This window comes from Gymnogyps californianus, chromosome 2 (genome assembly GCF_018139145.2).
Source record: "Gymnogyps californianus isolate 813 chromosome 2, ASM1813914v2, whole genome shotgun sequence".
Taxonomy (NCBI): Eukaryota; Metazoa; Chordata; class Aves; order Accipitriformes; family Cathartidae; genus Gymnogyps; species Gymnogyps californianus.
Genome location: NC_059472.1, coordinates 41,018,526 through 41,042,905, shown reverse-complemented (window position 1 = coordinate 41,042,905; position 24,380 = coordinate 41,018,526). Strand labels below are relative to the sequence as shown.

At 37.5% G+C, this 24,380-nt stretch overlaps 1 protein-coding gene across 1 annotated transcript in view; it reads right to left on the bottom strand.

Moving 5' to 3' along the window:
- TOX (thymocyte selection associated high mobility group box) overlaps positions 1-24,380 on the bottom strand; it is a 223,609-nt gene that overhangs the window by 177,923 nt on the left and 21,306 nt on the right. The window lies entirely within an intron of this gene.

Here is a 24,380-nt window from a genome sequence, read left to right as displayed (position 1 = left end):
CTGAATTCTACATTTTATATCCCATGAATATATATAGAACACAACACTGCGATAACCAACATTTGTCCTTTTCAAGTAACTGTACTGAATATTTTACTAGTGCTTTCTCCACTGAGTATGATGTAAGATACTTCTGCAGAGGATGTATGTGTAAGGAACATGTTTAAATCGATTTGCATGCACAAATATAGTATTTCCATATAAAGACCAACAACTTTCTGAATAAAGAGCAAACAGGATTTTAATGATACAAGTTTTGCTCTTGCTGCATACACATAACTACTATTGATGTTAGAAAAAAACCCACAGAAAAGCCTTGAAGAAAAATGCTTTGTAGACTGAAAAGGATTTATCCACAGTGTTTAAATTAAAGCACATAATACTCTGATACTGAGTAACATTAATTCTACTGAAATGTAGACACAATCATATTCAATCACCTACTCTCCATATAAACTGAGGCAATGGCCTGTTCCTCCTCATTTCTTAATATGTTTGATTAATAAAGATAACAAGGCATCTTTTGTCTGAAAGTTCCCTTCATTAGGCTAACAAACAGGACAAAAACTGATGAAGCACATGGTATAGGTTTGCACACACTCTAAAATAACCATTCTCTCAGCCTTGCCGCACTGCCTGCAGAATCTCAGCAGGTTTGTCTAGGAAATATATTGGTCTGTCCTGACTAGAAAAAATATAAACCATAATTTTCGCTGTTGTTTTCATTCCTTTTATACTGACCAATAACTCAGTTTTCTTATATCTGGCAATGCAGCCTTTATAACATGGTTTACTTCGTACTGGCATTTTTAGACCATTTTTCTTTAAGCGTCATGTATCTCAAACAGCTTTACAGAATGAATTACTGTGTTCGAACAAGCACTTCCTCAGTATGATATGAAGCACATGGATCAATCTGTAGGTAGTAATAAGAGAAAGAACATGATTGTTTGTATTTGTGGATTAACCTTTAGAGTTTTCAGATATGGAACTCAACAGCCACTAACTGAAAGAAAACCCCAGCATAATGGCTTATATGAAGGATAAAATCTGTAACAACACAACGTCACCTTATTGAGTTTGCTCTGAGACCTCTCTAACTCAAGCCTTAAGAGCACGATGTAGGTCCCAAGCATACAATCTTCGCTCACATGCATTACAGGCATTTCTCCAGGTCCGAACTTCTAAATGTTCCCAAAGATGGAGTAACAAATGTTCTTGGGCTCAGCTATAAGAAATACTATAAGCCAACAATCACTGCTTTTGAGCATTTTCTAAGAGTTACTGAGTCTTACATGGAGGACCCTGAAAGAACAAGTTCAACATTTTTAATCTTATGTCTCTTACTTTGGACATTACTTCTTTATCCTCCTTTGAAACAGGAGTATACAAAATAAAAACTCTACTTCTATAGTCTTTGGGTTATTAGAATATTGTGTAATAGCCTATTAATCATGATTACGGATCAAAGTATTAAAAAGAATGTCAAAAAAAGTAGATAAAAATACAAAGACTTCCACACATATGCCAGTGTTATTTCAAACTGAATATTCCAAAAGCTTATTTTAATAATTAATCGAATAGCTGTAGTATAATAGCAATAAATGATTTAAGATGTAATTAACTCAATTATAAACATTTCTTATGAAAACATAAAAGATTGAAATTCATTAGCATATAAAAACCATTACAAGTTTTAGTCTACAAATACACTCAAACAAGACTTTTAACTGCTGAAACCAAAATGCACAATATCATCCAGAATTCATGAAAGCTAATACAATGATATCAGGATATTCCTTCAATTTCACATAGTTTTGCTTCCCAACCAGCAATCTTATCGTTATAGCTCATATAATTCCTCCTTTGATATACTATGAGCTATTTTCAGTCTCAAGTTATCTCAAAAAGCCCAGCTACCACTGTCTCAGATAATATTTCTGTTGACTTCAAAGTTTCTCTGGTTTACATAGTGCAACTCAGGCAAGTATAAGATCAACATATTTATTACAAAGTTTTATTCCCTAAAACTAAAGTTAATTAACTTCTTTATGCTAAGTGGAGGACACCGCAAGGCTTATTGTTCCAGTAAAAGACCTTAGTAATATTTTCAGGAGAGGGAGGGGAGGAAGAGAGTCACTTCTAAGAAAGGAAAAAGTAAAAAAAAAGTAGTAAAAGAAGCACGTTAAAAATGGAAGAAGTACCATGACCACAAAACCAAAAAATAGTTTCAAAAATATGGTAGCACAAGAACAATGTTAGACTGTGCACAGCAAATGAAAGGCATAATGAAAACTGCTCACTCACACCGTATTTTATTTTAAAAACATACAGAGTTCATGTTTTCAGTCTGTTAGTATTGAATACTATAAACAGCTTTAAATTTTGAAAACAAATAGTATCCATGACATTGCTCTTTAAGACAAGAATTACATACAACATGATGAATTAAGTATAAGCATGAGAATTTCACTGTTACTAGTTGTGGTATCTAAAAACCAGCTAACCCATCTCTACCACTGGCAGCAGGCAGCTTGCCTGCACGGAAGGCTGGAGAGGTGCTCTTTTAAAATTTGAGTATAGGTTTCTGAACTCAGCTGGAATCTTTACACTGACTTCAAAACACTGGTGATACTTCACCTACCTACTTGTCTTCTCCTGTCTTCCAGAATTAGTGTTTCCATACGTAAGAGATCTAGCACCTTAACATATTAGCATGTATTTCATGAAAAAACTTTGTGTCTTTTTAAAATATGCATAATTATAGTAGCAAATGGAGTTAATAGACCTATGGCGATCAACACTGCTGTTCATTACAAAATGTGAATACACACCAGAGACACTGTTATTCTTTTTTCCAAGTTTACCAAGTATTTTTTATGAATTTGACATTTGCTGCAATTTATGCCTACTGAATTCAAATTAAGGCTAGAAATAAACTCAGCCCCGCCTCTGCATGTGAAGGGTAGTGCATAGTTGTGAGATGCCCAGGAAAGAAATGCTCACTCAAGAATCGCAGCTCCTTTCTGCTTCTCCCACAGTTTAAGAGTGGCACAGAAATCAGTGAGAGGTAGACTTGAACTTTTTATGCTCTCCTTCCCCACAACGGGGCAGCTCCGGTTCCTTCCAACAGGATGGGGGGAAACAATGGCTCCTGTAAGCTTGCTTTCACATACTTCAATGGCTTTCACATACACCCTTGCGCAATGGATAAACACCCATACGTGCCCTGCTTCTTTTAGTCATGCCGTGAAAGCAGAGGGAATACACTGCATCTCTTTCTTCTTGCATGCAGTCCCAATTTGCTCCCAAGCAAAAGACATCCTACTTCATGCTATAAAATATCCCAGAGTGAAGTATCATGTGAACAAAAAAGTAGGCAAAAAACAACAAAGGTAAACAGAACGCCTCAAATTAAATTAAACTTAAGAACTACTCACTGCAAATTACCTATATATGTGAGGATGTATTTAGGATACATAGAATTAAATTAGTGTGAGAAATTTTTAGAAACTTAAGCAGAGGAAGAAAACAGAAACTGAATTACATATAATCACACCCTCATGTCATCTTTAAGAGTATGTTAAATTAGAATGCTTAAGAAAACGCAGGAAATCTAAATGTGGTCCCTGATGGGCTGAACCTGGGCTCCATTTCAAAGGACTTTTTCTCTGTTGCCCCGTTTAAACCTGATAATGGAGACTCAGGTCTGGTCAGCTTCAGGCTGGCATTTGTCTTTGATAACTAATTTCTTCTGTGCCTGCGTATCTCTTCAGGCAGCTAATTTCTGATAAGGTTTACTCTAAAAAAAAGTCTAATACGAACAAGTAATATGAAACCAATCTAAATACATTTACCTTTCCCAACATTAACTTTCAAATCATACAAACTAATCAGGCCTTTGTAATTTGCAAAACCTGCAAAATGCCAGAGCTACATGAAATAATGATTCAAATGGTGACATGCTTCCTTTTTGTTCAATACTTTGTCCTGCATTGATAGTTGCTCTGATGGCAGGGTAGTGGATTATGAAGGCTCTGCTGCTTGAATTGGTGACAACTTTTAACAGCTGAAAGTGATTTGTTTGGGGCCTCAATCTTGCACCTTCTCCTCCTCCAAGCAGGTTTCAAATAGTGTACTAAATAGTGTTTCTGCAAATGAAGTAAACTGCAGATATGAGGGAGACAGGGGCTTGATATTATTTGGGCAAGCTGCTTTTCAAGTCTTACAGCAGATCCTTGGGCTCGTATGTGTTTTGTCAAGCTTCAATAATGTGAATGCACATGAATTTTCATATGAATATGAAATTAATCTATATGAATATGAAAAAGAATTTCATCTTCACTTGAAGACATATTGATCATTTTAGAAATACAGAATAAAATTTTCTAAATTCACCAGAACATTGTGATTTAATTTCCTGCTCAACAAAGAAAACCACTGAAACATCACCTCATGTACTTACTACTTAAGCACTGCTAAACTGATACTGTCAAAGTACAACTTAACAAAGCTCGTAATCCAAGGGCTAAGCCAGACTCCTTTATGTGAATAATTTTAGTAAAGCAAACATTCCATATTATTGCAGACAAATTTCACCTTTGGTACTGGAAAATGCTAGCTTCAAATGCACATGACGGTATCCATGTCTTTAGGTGAGATTATTACACAGTACCAACATCGTACAAGATGTGGCTACAGTTCAGTGGTAGTGTAATGATTCCTACAGGTAATTTCCAGCACTGTTTTTCTTCCCACATAAGGAGCCTGAACTTAAAATGTTCTTTTAGACTGTACTGAACCTAGAACACAAGGACTTTTGTCTTCAATTCTGCTGATCGTATCAGCCAAGTCGACCTAATGAATCACTTGTTCACCATCAGCACTGGCTTTAATGTAGATAAAATCAGTAGCAACCTTAAAGAAAAAGAGCCAAGACTTGCAACCTAGGTAAAAATAAGGCACTGTGTTTATACCTCTCTAAAAGAAAAGAATTTAATGCCCATTTCCTGCAGAGGACTGAAATAGGAGAACTTCTGAAGCACAGAAGATACAAGCCTAATTAGAAAGTCAGGGATCTTCTCTAGCTCCCAGGAATCATAATGAGATCAGGAAGCTCTTTTTACAGAATCCAATAAAATCACAGCCTTTTCTGGAATTACTGAATAGGTTGGCATAAGCAGTACTAGAAGACAGCACATAACCTTGAGAAATAATTTGCCAGCTATAACTAATATGAAAATCTAAGTAATATGACTGCTATACATAGGACAACAACCTCAAATTAAAAATAAAACCCTCTCCCAAAGAGTTCAATGCTAATTTAACCATTTTTTCCTAACAACCATACAAATGAACAGGTGCAGGGTTGTGAAAGTGCTCTTAGGGAAGTGCTCTGTTTGCCAGAATGGCAAACAGAAAGAACAAAAAAAACTTCCATGAATGCAGTCATTAGAATGTCTAAAACTCAACCTTTAATCTTCTTTAGCTAAATAAATAAACTAAATGCAAGATAGAGATTTTAACTCTAACCAGACATATTTACAGTGATTGACTTTTACCATGTAGTGAATTTTTGCTTATCAGATCAGATGTTTAAAAATAATATTATCCAGCACATTTAGCAATGCAATACCCTCATCAGCTTTCATTTGTTCACAGGCATATGAAAGTTGATGAGCAGAATTTTAAGAAAAATTATAAAGGCATGTCATTGTTTAATGGTTCATGATATTTTTCCAGTTTTGTAACATAAAAGCCAATTGCTTGAGATAGGGCACTAGTTGCCAGTTGAAAGTATTCATATTTTCTTTTTTTCCCCAATCATTTTGAAAGTCTGAATTACCACCACCAGTTCATCGTATCATATGGAGCGCTATAAAACTCACTATGAACAATGAACAGATTATCCTACAACTTTTCTTCCTCCAGGCTGAGAAATAAAACCTTAGAAGATAGTATGATAGGGTAGAGTTAGATCAGGCTATTAGGCACAACCACAAGCAATCTAGGAATGAACTGCACAACCCATGAGTATTCCTGAGCAGCATCATGCTACAGACAAACTCTGCTGCCTTTGTTGGCCCCATCCTGAGCCAATGGCTCATGGTAGGAATCTACAATATTCACCACAGCTTCGCAAAAGCTGTGCTATGTTCTCAGGGCTGTAAAAACAACACTTTGCTCACATTTAATACATAATGAGTGGTTACTCTCCTCTATGAATTTTCCGTCTATGAATTTTCCATCATAGGCAGAAGTTGCGTTCACAAGTCACTAACCAAACACACAAATTGTTGTTGAGCATGAACTTAGGTTCTGCTCATGGGAGCCCATTTCTTCCCAAAACGCACAGACTCCCTTTGCTCCCTCTGGTCCCTCTCCCTCTCTTCCACATCGTGGCTCAGTTGCTGCAGCAGAGGCAGCAAGACCCACTCTGACCCAGCCTAGGGCAGAGTGCTTACGGCGAGGGTCCCTAAATGTGGGGAACTCAGATGCTGAAGATAAGACCTAAAACACAGCCATCTGTTTCCCTGTTTATGTACAGCCATACAACTGCAAACTACAAAAGAGTTAGCCTGTTATTCAGGTATCAGGACACCTGAGATAGGTGACCTCAGCCTGGCCATCAGAGCTCTGATGAAAGCCTGTGTATGTACATTTTGTTATTTTTAGTATCTACTTAGCAAATATTTTTAACAGGAGGAAATGTGCGAGGGAGAAATGCATAATCGTTCACTGTAATTAACTCTACAGCTCTTACTATAGCTTACGATGAGTTTTATTGGACTAAAAATTTATAAGCTATCTAGGATGCTGAAAGTGAAAGTTAAGTTATGCAATACAGAATACAGACCTGGCCTTTGCAAAGCTGTTAGCTATTATCATGAACACCTAATCACTGGACAGCAGCTACCTTCTACACTATACTTCAGTTATTTAGATAAGGAAATAATCGTAGTACTGGAGATGCTTTCCAAACGGTGTCTCAGTTATTTTTAAAATAGAGTAAGACTAAAAGTCATGAAAAGCCTGAAAATTATTGCTCTGTTATTGACTTTTGAAGTTATAGCCCTAGTGGTACAGATATTGAGTATCCTACAGAAATTAGAAGTATAGGATGTAAAAAATCAGATCGTAGTAAAAGCATAACTCTTCGGTACCTCTCCAGAAGGTCTCCAAAAATACCTCCAGGATTTCTTCTTTTGTGGAGGCAACTTTCTCAGAGCTGAGCTCTCCAGGAGCTGTGGAACTTCTTAAACAAGTAAGAATGAGAGATGGGTTTTTACAAGAAGAGGAAAAAGCTAATAATTCTTCACAAGAGGAGACAAGAAAGAGCATAATTTTTTTTTGCTTAGCCACTCTACTACTAAAAAAAAAAAGTAAGAACTTTAAGGAAAACAAATGGATGACAAACAAGAGGGTTAAACAAGGATAAAAAGAGAAAAACATAGAGAAGTTGAAAAGGAGGAAAAGAAAGAGAGAAAATAAAGGAAAACATTAAAGTATTTCTGATGCCTTCTGAGAAGTAGATCAGAAAATTATGTGTCAAACTATTGCAATTCTGTCTATTATTATATCTTAGGAGACACTTTGATAGTATTGTGATGGGAGTAATTATTACACACACATAGAAAATGCATTTTAGGGGATGTGAAAATATCACCGCTTTAGGAACTTTGTACTAATTACATAACATTCTATTCCACTAAAAATTAGAATTATTACCATGTTTATCTTACTGAAAGATGCATTATGTTTTTTACCTGGTAATATTCAAATGTATGATTACTGCATATCTTTTCACTAAAGTGACCACTCACTAATTGTTAAAATTATTCTACCATACTGTGGTAGAAAGATTAATACTGTCAGGAAAGTACAAGGCTCTGAAATGTTGTCAAAACAAAGAATATTGATCTTCTTAAAACACTGCAGTTAGTATATAAATCACCCGAAAATGATTGACATTAATATGTGCCTTTTGTGCAAATGCACTTTATCATGTACCTTTTTGACAGTAATAGCATTTTATTATACTTCACGGCACCTTAACATACTCTACAGAAAATTTTTTCAATTTGAGAGTTTCCATTAAAAAAAATAGTTGTTGAGCAAAAAGAAAATTAACTGTCTTTATTCAGTTTGATTTAATACCTTGTCAGTTTGGTGCATTTTTTACGATTCTTTGTATAAATAAAAAGTTGAAAAGAGCTATTCTAATGGTAATTTGGATCAACCTTACAAACATATGATTCCAGGTTTCTAAAAGAGGCCCACTTGAGGGGGCTTTAAAACGGAACAAAAAGAGCCCTAGGGCTCTACAACTCACATTTAACCTACTTACATGAAAAAGGAACTGCTTTGGTTAAGAATAAACTTCCACAAGCTCAGGTTCAAACCAAACATGCCAGCATATTAGTGAGGAAATGAAACAGCAAATAGTAACTCCTTTCATACGTGTAAAAGAATACTGTATTTATTTAAACGCTTTGGCAGAAATTCTCATTTTAATTAAATTGCATTTACTAAAATAACATTTTCATAATTAAGAAAAAATAACCAATTCCTTTTAAAGACCTATGAAAATCACAGAAACCTAAAATATATGGAGAAAACATGTAATTGTGAGAATAAATCTGTCTAACTCGAGACATGAGTCAGGAAAAAACGATAGTCTATTTTTTGTGCTGGGCAAGCCTATGCAATGCAGCCACAGTAACCCAAAGAAATTAACTTCTGTCTGTTTGAAATCATTGTAACCAGTACACAATTTAAAAATGTGGTTGTGTTTGATGCATTTTTTCCTTCTGAATAAAGCTACTTGCTGTCATCATACATTGCTTTTTCTTTTTGTCCACCTATCAAGAAAAGTGCTGGATTATTCTTACAAATGAAGGTTTCCTTTATCTCATTCTGCTGTTCAAAGTGATCAAGAGAAAGAAGGGGAAGACACTTTCTTGGAAGACCCCTGCCACTCACCACTACGTCCTAGAAATCAAAGAGTGACTACGAAGGTTTTCACTTAGCACTTTGTGTAGCCATGAGGTCAGAGACAAGGAAACGGTTTCACTGTGAACACAAGGGTGAGGACATACATTTAAAATAATAGAAGCAGCTAAAACCAAAAGAGAACAAAAAGCTAATTATCCCTCCATGAAATGGTCACGATCATTCAATCCATGTGCTGGCAAGCTACTTTAGTTTAAAATCCATGCCTACATTCCTGAGGTCCTCATCATGGGGATAAAATGTATCAGATCAGTTTTAGGCATGTGTCATTGATTAGTTTTAATACTTATTAAGAACACTTTTGGAATGGAAAAAATGACACAGTCTACAGTAACGCTTTCTATTGTACACGTTCACCATCCAACTGCTTTATCACTTCAATCTTATCCTTCACCAGGTCATTTAAATATACGTTTATTTGGAAACAATAGTGCAGCTGCTGCTTGTTTGCACTGTTTCTAGAGTTACTCAGCAATTTAACTAGTTCACTGCTTGCAGAAAGGAAGAGGAGGCATGGCAAAACTTAGGGAAACACAGAGGTACAGAAGTCAATGTCCTCAGTTTCAGCTGTCAAGGCCTGTTCAATTTGCTCACCATTACTCCTGCTGGTCTGGCATACTGGAAAATGGTTGTTCTGATGGCTGGAAATTTATTCACCGGTGGCTGATAACCATTTGCTCTTATACCAACATTGTCCTTTGACTGAAATTGCTCTTTTCCCTCCTTAGGGTTTTTCTCCCTCAGATAGTTATAAAAAGAAATAATCTCCTCTCTCATCCTTCTTTTTAGCAGACTAAACAAACTGAGACGTTTCCTGCATGGCCCATGAGCTCAGGTATCAGGCTCAGCCTAGACGTGGCAGCACCTCAGCCCCCTTCTGTACGGGCTACACCGCCTTGCTTAGGAGCACCATGGCATGTCCCCCGCTACTGAGGACTGGATCCCTCGTTAGAGACAGATGATGTGTCTTCAGACTTAAGTCGACATAAAAATAGCTGTCGTTCGTTTCTTTTACAATAGGCTGTCCTTTCCCGTGATCATCCTAACAGCCCTTCCTTATACCTGTTTCATTCTGAATTTGTCTTCCTTGAATACAGGTGATCAGACACAGGCGATCTCACCAGTGTCTAACAATGCACTTTACCCATCTCTACCAGAAATCTCCCCCCAGAAAAATCTGTGGACACTTGCTGTCATTATTGTCACAACTCATCTTGGCAGTTCATACTTTCTCCGGTTGCTCCCCTCTTCAGCAGCTGATAAGCTCCCCTCCCTGCTTACAGCAGCAAGCTCTGCTGTTCAGCTGTGTGCAAGTGACTTCGTGCATTCATCCTTCTGCAGCACCCCTGACACTTCAGCCATCAGGGTCGCATACCTTTTCTTGATATGCTGTGACTCTTTGTAGCAATGGTGCCTCTCCATTTCTGGTTATCAGCAAATTAATGCACTCTTATTTGTATGACTAATCATAGCATTCAATAAGAAAACATTAAATAAGATCTCAAAACCAATCCAACAGGTCCTGTGATTTCTTTCACCAGTCCTTTCAGAATCCTATTGCCTTGATTGCAGTACCTTTATCTCTCTTAAGATTATTTTGCACATCAGCGTCTGTCATTTCCATATCCCTACTCCTCTTCCCCACTACTCAACATGATTTTTCTTGACTGAATATATGTTCAGTTCAAGTATTGAGATGCTTATAGACAATTTGTAGTCTCTACCTATCTGTACTGCACAGTTGCTATACTGCTTCTTTCCCTGTTATGTTTTTATTTATACAGTTGAAAAAGCTTGGCTGTTTGTCTTACTATCATTTGCAAAGTCTAACATGCTTTCCTTTTTGGCTGTTTTCACCTCCCTGATAAGACTTTAATCCTTACAGCTTCTCCTCTTAGTCTCAATGCTCTTCTTGAGTTGGTTCTTCACTCAGGCCCAGAGTACCTCAGGACTTAAAAACTTTTTTAGCTGCTGCTTTAGAAATGAAGTTCAATGTCTGCACCTTTGACTGCAAATTTCCCAGTTTCTCTTATATTTAATTCTTCTATCCACAGGTCTTTATTCTGAGATCTCTTTTAAAGGGACTGCAAAAGACTTTCCTCCTCCTATCAAAATGGGAAATGAGAATTCCTGTCCACACACGCTTCTCTTATTCAAACACATGCTTACGTGTAGCAACATAATATTTTTCTTACTTTAGAAAAAAAGCTAAGCAATTCAATTTACCAGCTTATAACAGCTCAACATACTGCTTTGCTTTCTGCTTCTCTGGATTTTCCTTATTGGTCCTGGCTGTAACTGTTCTCTATCTGTGGTTTGATTTCTTTTCTTATTGATCTTCCCATTTCCAAATTGGAAAAATTAAATTCAGGAATAAGACTTGAAAATAAGTGTACAAAGATGTATATATATATGACTACGTGTACACAAATATATGCAGTTTCTTTGTAGTTTAATCTCATTCTGCAGTAAAATTTCATTGGTTTGCTGGGTTTTTCAAAGTTTCCTTCAAAAAAATAACTGTCTTCTTTTGCTGATCTCTCAATTAAATTTAAATTGACTCGATTTATGATCACCCAGTCAATACTGCTGTTCTACTGAAATGTCCTCCTCTTCTCTGAGTTTTTTCCCAGACCTTGGCAGGGATCTATGGCAGATGGCAGCATTACCCATCCCAAAATGAACCCTAGTCCGTGGACTGCTTTTAGCTCCTCTGGTGCCAAGTGCATTGATTCTTTTCAACAAGGAACGTCCAACTGCATGTCTTGCCTTTGTCAGATGCTGGCGCAGATCATCCAGCAGTCTGTATCTTACAGTTTCCTGTCTTCTGCAATTTCCAGCTGTTTCTGGCTCCTGGCCCCTCTATTATCTCTATCTTGCTTTGTGGAGATAGTATATCAAAAAATTGCTGCAGAGCAGCTGTCTTCTGACTGTGCATTTCTCTTCTTTATTTCCAGTGCACCAAGTCTCTATCTTAGTTTTATTTCTTCCCCATTATTAGATTTCTTCCTCTGCTTTGCTAGTGGGTCACTCTTTGTAGCTGAAAAACTGGTCCCTCCAGATACTTTTGCCCATTAGACATGTGCAGATCTGGAGATGCCCATGCAACTTACTCTCTCCCTTTTTTTTCATCACACCTTCACATCCTCATCTGAACTACCATGCCACTCAGGCACACACTTCCATTCCTCAGCTCTTTTCCACAGGTTTTACAAATAGGAGTTTTCATTCCTTTGGACCTTGCTTTTCACAATGCTATGTTTAATTTATTCATTGTTAAACTAAAACATTCCTGAATATTCAAATGTTCAGACAGAGAAATATTTTAATTAGTCAATACATTCATCTGATATTTGTCTAATGTGCTTCAGATGTTGAAATGTATACTATAAATTACAAAGAAAATCCAAATTACACAAATTCACATAGAAAATGAAATATGATTGCATAAGGTCTCTTAATGCCTGAACGAGCATACTTCAGATCCTGTGTACAGCAAGTTGTCTCCCATTTCTATCCAGAGAAATAATGTGCTCGGTTGCTTCTTTTATTTATTTGAATTATCACTATACTAAAGTAAATAATGCAATGTCCCATGTTTGCTTAATATAGAAAACAGGAATATTTTGATTAAAAAAATCTTTTTTTCCAACAGATATGCACTTAGCATACTAAAATTAAGATTTCAGTTAATGAAATTAGCATGTGTTAAAGAAAAAAAGAATGGCTCACAATCTACTGCATGGGAAAGAAAAAAAGCACAGGGGAAAATCATTAAAGCTACAGCCTTTTCCTTTCCTTTTTAAAATTTTTTCTTTAATGAAATTTTCTTCTGAACATTGGTCTATGAGTGGTATAGGATCCTGGCTGACTCATTCAAGCTGTATTTTGTTTTCAGCTCTGGCAGCCTGCAATTTAACCTCTACTGCTCGGCAAGATGGAGGCTCTCACGTTTTCACAACTTAGAAGCCTGCGCTTTGCAGCCAATTACTCAAACGTAACATAGGCTCAAGTGTGCTTTCTACAGAAAGCACAATAAAAGATAAACTGCCTTCTTATGCCCTGAGAACGGGTATTCTCAACCGCTCTTGGGCGCTCAGAGACTGAGACTCATGGGGCACAAGGCGCTCCCTGTTTCATGGCAATGATGTGGTCAGCAGTAGGTTGGGAAGGGAGGTATGACCCAAGGGTCCTGGCCATTGCAGCAGCTCCAGAGCTCCCTGGATGTGAAATGTCCCAGGCATCCTGTAAGAGGAAGAGCCAGAATCACAACTGATCCTGGCTTGGACTGTGTAAGGCCTTTAATGCCATTGCTACCACAGTAACATAAATGCATAAGGCCAGGACAAACCCCAGCCCACAAGGACTACTACATACTATATTCCTTCTTTCAAGTCAGAAAAATGCTGTGAATATTTTATGGCATATTTAGGACATTATTAATTTTTCATTTTCTATCAAGAAATGGGTGAAGAAAATCATTAATTTACAGACAGCGATTGATGTGCTTCTCTTACATATTGCATTTTGAGCCTAGATATCGTGGTGACGGTACACCTGCAATATGAAAGGAATGAGACAGAAGCACTCGTGGAAAAATTGTATTTATTAACATTCTGACATTTTATTATATCCCCCATTTCTGTTAATTGTACCAAGAAAGCAGTCACAAAACTATGTGCACTATGATATGCGCGAACCTTAGACCTCGGCTAGCTCTCTATAGCAATAAGAAATACAATAAAATCAACTAACTATATACATAAATAAGAAAGTATGGTTCAGGACAAGTGATGATGAATGAGCCCAACATGGAGAAGAAACAGTCCAGAAGAAACTCCCAAAGCTGATCAGTTTTATCTGGTGTACACTCAGCTGCAAACAGGAGAAGGTTGATTTTGGCTGCATACAATACAATACAATACAAAACAAAACCAGGTGTGCTTCAGTGTGCACCCTAGTGCTGGCCCATGAACGTGTCCTGACTTCAAGATGGAAAGACAGATGAGTGTGACCAACCCCCCCAGCTCTTGGAGATAATCTTGTAGGGAAATTTACTGAAAAGTGGGGAGTGGATCTTCCTACAGGTCCCTAGAGTATAAACTGGGTCTTTGGGCCCTCCTTAGATATGCTCTCTTGTTTAGCGTGTGCAGGCTCAAAACAGCTTGTAGTGATTTTGCCATTGGTTCTCCAGCTTATATGCTCAAAATGACCCCTCTCCCAACCTCCAGGCAAAGTAAAAACATGAACAAAAATGGAAGGACTCAGTATAAAATTTGACCCTCAAATATTGGTGGCCAGTAGAAGGGATCTAGATGTGTATAGTTTCAGTCAAGATGCAACATCTTTATTAAAAACAGCCATGTCAAAATGTACTGGAAAAAGCAATGAAATAGAGTCTACAAAGCTTAAATTAAATTCATTACCTAGTGCAGAACAAGGACAAAATTATTCATAAGCCACCTGCAAACTGTAATAAACCTGAAAAATAACTTTTGCACTAAAAAGCTTGTGTGATGTTTTGAAAAAAGACGTAATATCTCTCTACAAACCTCTGTGTCATTTCCTTAGTCCATTCCAGCTACAACAGGACAATGTGGAACTAAAACAAGGAGTGGTCTGTCTTCCTGAACAAAGAGTCATTTTAAACACAGGTTATTTCAGGAAAAAGGGATGATCGAGAACTGGATATGTACTGATCTACTTGGTGCTGAAAGAACAAAAGATAAAAAATATAGACTTTATCTTCAATGTGATGCTTTCTCTTACACTATTTAAAGTGACTACCTCTACAATATAGGGCTCATACTTAATCCATGACGCTATGCAGCATAATCTATCCAATACCTTGGGCTATCAACTCTGTCCAGCTGGTCATTAATCCCCAGGAAATAATCTGCACCTCAATTGTTACTGCTTAATTAAATGTAGCGATCCATCTGACATACAGAATAAGGATAGAAAGAAACCCTAACAGAAGGTGACTCCTGCAGAATTGGAAGTCACTACCTTTCCCTTGGAGACATAATGTAACATGTTTGGTTACAGTTTACATGTGTTTCTATATATTAAATGATTATGGAGGTGCTTCCTATTGAATGCAATGTAAATGTATGTCAGTACACAAATTTAACCAAGTAAACATAAAAAACGCCAAATAACTCTTTCCTCTTCTTCTGTATCTATTCTGATCTATAAGTTCCTGAAGACAAGATTTTCATACTACTTTGGACTTGTCCTATGTCTACTATGCCTACTCTTGGCAAAATGCTGCGATAGTCTTTTAGAACTAGCAGCAAAGTTGGTAGGATCTGGCAATGCAGCTCAGAGCAGGTTTAACTTAACAGTTAAAGAAAACGACCACTCTTTAGTTCAGACAAATATGAGCACATGTACACACTTCATGCAGATGAAGAATTACTTGGCTTCTGTAGTCCCTCTTTATATTAAAGAGGATAACTTATCTGTATGTTAGATCTTTCTCCAAAAATAAAAGAAATTATGATTCATGTGTTTCCAGAATTGTCAGGACTATGCAAATGACAAAACTCAGCATATCAAAGCTGATTCTGTAATGACTGTAGATCTTCTGCTAACTTCGCTCCTATCACCACCATAACTCTCAACTCAGTATTTTATTATTCACTTAGCTTAGAAAATAACCTTTTGATTGTCAAGCAGCAGCAGAGAAAAGCAAACATTTCAAATTGTAAAACATGACTGAGATAAACGAAAAGCAGTGGGCTCAACCACACACTGAGCACAGGCTAAAAGGCACAAAAGAAGACAGAGATTCATTGCTGCCCTGGTACCTGAAGATAGAGCTGATATGGCACCAAGTTACAGAACTGAATGCAGAAGTCCTTTCTTGAGCCATGTATCAGATAGCGACACGGGGAGTAACAGATTAACATTTGCTACTGTCATGGTTTAACCCCAGCCAGCAACTAGGCACCACGCAGCCGCTCACTCACTCCCCCCACCCAGTGGGATGGGGGAGAGAATCGAAAAAAAAAGTAACACTCATGGGTTGAGATAAAGACAGTTTAATAGGACAGAAAGGAAGAAAATAATAATAATGATAATGATAATAATAATTGACAATAATAATAATAATAATAAAAGAATTAGAATATACAAAACAAGTGACACACAATGCAATTGCTCACCACTCACTGACCCATGCCCAGTCAGTTCCCGAGCAGCGATCCGCCCCTCCCAGCCAACTCCCCCCAGTTTATATACTGGGCATGACATCATATGGTATGGAATATTCCTTTGGCCAGTTTGGGTCAGCTGTCCTGGCTGTGTCCCCTCCCAACTTCTTGTGCCCCTCCAGCCTTCTTGCTGGCTGAGTATGAGAAACTGAAAAATCCTTGACTTAGTATAAATACTACTTAGCAACAACTAAAAACATCAGCGTGTTATCAACATTATTCTCATGCTAAATCCAAAACATAACACTATACCAGCTACTAGGAAGAAAATTAACTCTATCCCAGCCGAAACCAGGACAGCTACTCAGACCCGATGGGGCCCGTTGGGTATGGAAAGACAAATCCATCTGCCAGCCCTTGCACTCACTGACCCTTTTTTTAGTGAGACTGTTCACAAGAAGGTCTACAGCAGTGCCAGGGACAGGTTTTAGGATGTGTCCATCTATCTACCTTGGGGGACTCAAGACCTCCAACTCTTCTCACCTGTACCATAGGCAAGATTTACTCTTACTGCTTCCTTACATACTGGAATACAATTCAGTCTTTGCTGTGCACGGCTCGTTTCTCTGCTCTTCTTCTTCCACTTCTAGAACTACTCGCAGTTCTTTCAAATGTCGTAAAGTATAAGCAATATTTCATGATTGCCCAAAAGTTTTTTTCAGAAAGATCTTACATAATGGACCTACTTATTTTTCCCGTGCAGCCCCTTTTTAGTATTTATTCTGAATGTCGTTTTCAATTATAATGTTGTTTACACTGTCATTAATAAAGAATGAAGCACTATAATTATTTTATTTTCTTTTCTTATGTTATTCTCTGTTAAACAGTCACTAGAAAATTCAAAACATTCATGTTGGCAGAAATTATGTATTACTACAGTTTGCAAAAATACTCAAACTGAAGTACTTATATTAATGACAGCTGCTACATAAAACTCACCTCAACTGACAGTCCCACATGGGAAAGGATCACTAGGATATAAGTTATTTTCCTAGAGAAAGGGAAAAAAAGTCTGAAGTAGGTCTCAGACTCCTGTTTAAAAGGTTAAAAAGTTATAGTTTAAATAATGTACTGTGATAAAAGCCAAGCCAAAACCCCAAAATAATAGGACATACAGAAGTTGAAACAGGATAGGTTTTTATCCTACAGGTTACCTTACACACAAAATGAAGCGCCTTCTGTCTAAGAGGATAAGTACTATCATCTTACTACAGAAAGTAAGTCGTATAATAACTTATAAACCTGCTGGAGTTTAGTTCCTTATTTCTTTTCTTGATTATAGTTATTCTAGAAACAACACCTCCTAAAATCCGATAAAGCTAACAGAAACGTGTTGAAATATGATTTTTAAAAGTTAGACTTCGTTGCCCAAAGAAAGGATGGTGGAAGTTTTAACACTTGCATGTAACAGCTCAACACCATCTAGCCAGTGCGCCTCTCGACTTACAGCAGGTGAAGATCAGCCCCGTGGTACACGTTCCCTTTAGAGAAACTTCAACATTTCTAAAACACAACAAAATAGTTATACCTTTTGTTAACAGCTGAAGAACAAACATCTGTGCCAATGTCACAAGGGGCCTCCACTATGCAAACACTAGCAGATAACAGTGGGAAAAGCACTGAAATTATGTTGGTAATTTTTTTGATTAGCAAGAAGAGTTTCCCTTTACAAGGTGGCTCTTGTTTCTATTGTCAGGTCCTCAAAAGGGTCCTCCAGTATCACTGGGACTGTGCCTTTGAACAAAAATCTAGCAGAGAATTGAACTTTTTCGCTTGCTGAGCAGGCTATTATGCAAAGGACGACTGGCATGGACGCCTCAGGTGTCAGCTAATCTCATGGTGAAAGTCAGGCCCTTGTTCGGTGATCTGGCCACCAAGCGACAATCTTCTGCCCTACGCCTCACTGCTTTAATTAAGATGAAGCAATCACATGTTGAGCTAGAGCTAGCACCACGTAAACAGCTCCTAAGGATTTTTTTTCCCTTAGTGATGTACTCATTCTTTTCCCCTTCAAGACTTGGATTTATTAACTTCTCAAGGCGTTTTATGAAGCCTCTTTTTTTTCTATAACCTTTAGGTAATGAGACTGTAAACACCAACTGGAATGAGATGGCTTGGTGTATTAATACATTCTCCTTCCAGAACAGTCAATAATTACCTTAATAAGGATATGTAGTGATGATTTTTAGCACAATGATATGCTCCCGAATAATAATGGATATTTGTAGCTTAGTACAGAAACCCAGGTGTACAAATGAGAACCTGTTTATCCAGATACTTCAACAGTTTGTAAATAACGGTCCCAAATATTGCAATGATGTGCTCCATTTTCTCATACTTCTGTGCTAGCCCATAGGTCTCACAGGAATCAATGGGGTATTTCATGGGTCCAAAAATGTATGTCAGTAGATGAAAAAAATACCAGACTCAATGTAACTTAATATTGCTACTTACTATAACAAAACTCTGTGACAAAGTGACGAGTTGAAGGCTATATTTAAAGTGTGCAATTTACAAATCACTGGGCATTGGTTAAAGTGTGGAGACAGAGGTACAACGATCAAATCTTGTGCAAAAAGTCAGGCATTCCAGTTCCATCGATTTGTCTTTCATGCTATGTAACTTCATCTGGGAATAATTTCTTAAGTAGAACATAATTTTTCAGGTGATAAATAAATTATACCATGTTTTCATATTCCCAAACCTTCTATCCAGACATCATTCACTACCAAATGAAATTTTGGACTTATTGCCCATCTCCTCAAATGCATTTTTAAACAGAATGATGACCTGAAGGCCTGAATTCTTTCAAGCTCAGTCACTGACTCAGGCTCCTAATATTTAAATGGCCCCTTTGGAGATGCTACGTCTCTGTCTCTTCCTTGACTTCATAGTATTCTTGATGACACAGTTAAATGACTAAAGACAGGTGGGGTGAAACATGGGTCAGCGGGTACACAATCTTCAGTGATGCCCACATACTGTCAGTTCATCGGTCTCCCTATTAGTCTGGGAGATGCTGTGTTTATTTTTCACACAGTAAAATAAGAGAGAAAAAGGATTTTTTTTTTTTAAAGGACAATGTAATAATAATCAGAAAAATTGGCAAGTTGTGCTACAAGACAGGTGCACAACCTAAAGCTATACTTGCTCATATTTTCAAAATGAATAGGTGTCAAGTTGGGAGTGTCCTTTTATCATTTCATGGGCATGATTTAATGCTTGACCGGCTCACGAAAATAAATAAATAAAATGAGATTGTTACCATGCTTGTTTGCAAATTCAAACCAATAAGAGCTTTTGCTGAGGTGAAATAAATCTGCATTACTGAAGTACTGTAAAGCACAATATATTAAAGATCCAATCAATCCACCTCTCACAGCAGCCTGTAGCAGTATGTCAACTGATTTCAATGAGAGCTGTGTCAGTCTCTAAGAAACCTTAATGCATGCTCTCTGCTAACCCTCCTCCCCACCCAAACGAAAAACACTGAACTCTGCTCTTGTCTTCTGGTTCAACATCATGTCTTTCCCCTCCCTCCTTCTGCTGTAATAAATATTCTCTCTCTATCCCTGTTACTGACAATAATGTAGGTGAACTCTGCACCACATACATCTGTCATTATTAATGACCACGGTGGAGAGAAACGATAGCTCACTCTTAGGAACCAAAAGGGCAAAATGCTTCAGAATTTTCCATTCACATTTTCTTTTTTAAGCATACTTGCTTGGTGACTTTCCAAAGTCATGAGCATGACTCGAACAAGAAAAATCTCTCAGTGTTTAACCTTTGCATAGAAAATTATTTGTTTAAACAGAGGGCACTTGTTACTTGGAAAGTCTCATTTGCTTATAATAATGCTATGCACAGTATTTTGCAGAATACAATAAACACGAGATGTCTTAGTCCACATGGAAAATAATTTTGTTGCTAGCAACAGTACATTTCTTTCAAACAAAAGGCTTAAACTAGGATTGTTTTCTTTGCCATTCATTCCCCTACCAACATTGTTAACCTAGAAAGTACAAGACTGCATCTGAACTAATTGTGAAAAGCGCTGCCAGAATGACTGTGACCGCATGACTCGTACAGTACCCTGAACTCTCTCAGAAAGGCTATCCTGATAATAGCACTTTACTGGGACTGAATGTAAAGACTAGTTCTTTATAGGCAGCTGATGAAATCTTGAATTTTTTTCTCTTGAGAGAGCAAACAAAATTTGAGAAGCTACAGCAGTTTAACCGCATTGCTGCATAAGCCTTTGTCCCTAACATAACGATGTGCTCAGCACATCGGGTGCTTTCCATGTACCAGAACACATTGCATAAAGGTGCTGCACGTGAGGGACAAAGCATATGCCGCCAGTAAATTTAGTGTTTGGAAACACTACATCTCACACAGTGCAGGGGCATTTTATAAAACAAACTATCTATGTTACCAGGTTTTTTCCTCAACATGTACAGTCCCAGAAGTCTCAAACTTCCTCTTTCCTCTAACATTTACACTGTAAATAGTTCTAGATATTTTCATATCAGCTATTCTGACCTCAAGTGAGACTGTGTAATAATCATTTGTTAGTTATGCTAGATGTGCCTGAATGGACAAACATACTTAAGAGCAAATGTAGCGATCGTAATGGCAAACACATACCAAAAAATGATGTAAACGCTAGCCATTATGAGGTGACAAAGATGTTACCCTCTGCTTTCCTAGGTCTATATTACTTCACGGACACATCATTTTTTTTTGCAGCCAGCTCATGGGTTAAAACTTTATGTTTGCATTCCACGTGAGCTATGTACTATACATATCTGTCACTTGTCTTTAGCATTTATGTTGATAAAACTTGTCGTGAAGGTTATTTTGACTTACTGGAAATGGGTTTTTCCAGAACATAAATTTTAAGGCTTAAGTAGACCCGCGTTAAAACCACTAATACATTCTGCTAAGTCTCTCTTGTCTTCACTCAGCCTCCTTACAATGTTTTAAGCAGTTTTATTGACATTTGAAATTCTGAAAATGTCAGCTCTTGGCAAGTGTTGCAGTCTAAAAGTGTTATTAGTAGTTCTCTTAGGAAGTGTAAAAGAATATTTTGTAGGAACAATTTTGTCTTTCAACAAACCTTTTGAAAATGATGTGATAACCACAAGTTCTGCACAGGAAAGAAAATAAGCTGCAGATTCCTCAAATCATACTCAAGAAACAAATTTTTAGCAAAGTTACATTATTTGGTGACTCACTAGTGTGCATTCAAGTCATGATACAATCACCACTTCCCAAAGTATTGCTAGGTTCTCAAAAGGAGGAGAAACACTGTGAGAAGAAACCTGCTCTCACAGTACGCTGCCTCATTGCTCCCACCATCTCTCATCTGGTAGGTAAGTCTTTGATGGGTCTGACCCCAGACGTCTCTAATCAACAGGCCCTCCAGTCATTTTATGTTAGGTTGCAGCCAAACAGGTTTCCTGACTGTTCTACTCCTGTAATTCATCTCTAAGGACACTGATCCTTCTTCTAGTATGAATGAGCACAGAAATGCCCTGGACTGCACCAGCTCATCGCTTGCAAACACCATCACTGCTGCTGGAAGCCAAGTTGTGGTGGGGATTAATCTACATCATAGGTGGCTGGTTTTCTTACCCTATGAGCAAAGCATTAAAGTCATCACAGGGCAGAGGGTGAAGAGATACTTACCACACACCTCAAAGAACTAAGCTGCATGTATGGGTCCCCAAGTAAGAAATTATAATGGCACGTTACAATTCCAGTGCTCCCCCAGGGGCGACCCACCACAGACAAGGCTGATGAGCTCCGTCTTTGAATGACCAACTGGCATCAGCCCCAAAGACTCTCCAGAGTCAGAGGAGTCCCTGAGACTCATGCTGGTCACCCCGTCTTACTTCATGGTAAGATATTAACAGCTCAGAATGCTTCAACATATCTTGAGGTTTGGGGGTAAGATGTGGGAGGAGGAAGAAAGGAGTGTCTCTCTCACTTTGTATAGCAGTACACTTGAATTCTTATGTGTTCGTTCAAAGGCTGAAAGAGTCTTAATTTTCAAGCCACACAAAACGCAAAGAACTATCAATAAGTATCACAGGAGCATAAAAATCATTCATTCCATAAAACTGTTCTGAAAGAAATTAGTGTGAATCACTTTATCCTTAAAACTGAGAAAACATTGTGGTATTAAATACTCAATATTATCAGCCAAGCAAATTGGCTCAGGTCAAATGAGCAAATCTAAAAAATGAGATCACTAAATTTTCTCAGCTTGATAGCTTAGTAATAAATAATGTGCTTCTATTCAATCTGTACATTAAGTCCTTTATGTGGCCTTAAGGCACTGTCTTATGGCTGTGCCCATTACAGGGTAGCCATAGAAACTGACACATTTATTTCTTGGATTAGTGTGCCATTGAAAATATTAATATAATGCAGTAAATGGGGATTTAATCTAATCTACTGATGGTAGCATGAAGTTACTAGAAGGCTGTATGCTCTTCCAGTGGAAGAAGGATTATATCTGTGGAGTACAACTCCAGTAAAGCTGGAGTACGCTGACGTTTTGGTTACAAACATCATCTAAACAACCTATCACATTTCACATACCCCACTGATTGAAACAGGTTGTATGAAACATACAGGTATGCCCACCAAGCAGGTACCTGTTTCATATCCTAAGTCTTCTTCCCAAAGCTAAAGTGTCAAAACTGAAAGTCATAAAGGAAGAGAAAATGGAGACGCTCTGCATATTGTGTAAGCAGTGCAAGTGAAGCAGCACCTCACCCTGCAAATATGCAGAGCTGTACTTCACAGACATGCCATTAGCAGGAAAGCCTATACCTGTATTACAACCAACATTTGAATGGCATTCAGTTAATACTTTCACATCAAAAAGAAGAGCAAAAAATCATGTAAGGAAAAGATTAAAAAAGTCTTAATTCTTGAGAAGCAAGATCTGTGGTTTTCTTAATTTGTAGGTCCCTACCAGGTGTCCATAAATATTAGGGCTCCCATTTCAGTAGATCATATTTGACTCAGGTTCCTTGTAATAACTCATAGTACTCAAGTTCTGACTACCCTTTACACTGCAGTATACTACATAAATTCAGAAGATATATTCTGACAGATGAAGCATTGTTGAAAAGCTAAGTACAGCACTTTGTCCTTGAAATGTTAACATGTAATGCCATAAAGTATTCAAATAATAATTTACTCAGTCTTTCAGGGTAATTAATTAAAATGGTCTAGGTGTTAGAGAAAATCACCTTGAGCTTATAAAATTGGAATGCCTCCCCTTTTCTTCTCTGCATGCAAGCTGCTCCAATGGACTTACCACATGCTTTCCCAGTTATGGTTTTTGATTTCAGCAGATAATAAATAGCCAGGATCTAATTTTGCCATGTCAAAACCGATTATGTTTCACAAGAAAAGGTGGAGTGCTCACCTACCAGATGAAGGTGAAACATAAAACCACTTTTATTTATGTGATGTGTCCAAATTCAACTCAACCTGGCACTATGTACTGGGAGTATGTAGACTTTAACTGTCATACAAATTTATGCATTCCTGGAAAATGTCAAATATAAAATAAATTTAATCAAGGAATGGAAACCTTCATTATCAAAGAAATAAACACAGTTTTTGACAACTAATGTAAATTATCTTAATGCATTTTTCACTTATTTTTCAGAAGGTCAAAGAAAAGAAGAAACATTGAACAGAGACATTGCTGATGAAAATATTTCAGGCAAGTCCCGGTCCAATTATTAATGCTGATGTTCCAAAAGGAATTTGTGCTCTTTAGCAACAGCATTGCATTCAGATGTGAGAGTTCCTTTTCCCATTCATTACAATGAGATAAAACAGAAGGCTTACAACAACAGATAAACAAGCACTCTGTGTTATTCTGTAGTTTTCCTCAGTTGAGTAGTCTTTGGACAGCATTTTAATGGCTGAAAAAAACCCTGCACATGATGAATAAGGATGCCATTCTCAATTAACGTGGACAAAGGATCATAGCCATATTTGGCAAATGAGGTAGCTGTGGTGTAAGAAAAGCAGGAGTATTCACAGACATTGCCACATACATCACTGTCTGCAAATCAAAACAAGTTAATGACATTTTTGTACATCTGCCCAACTACA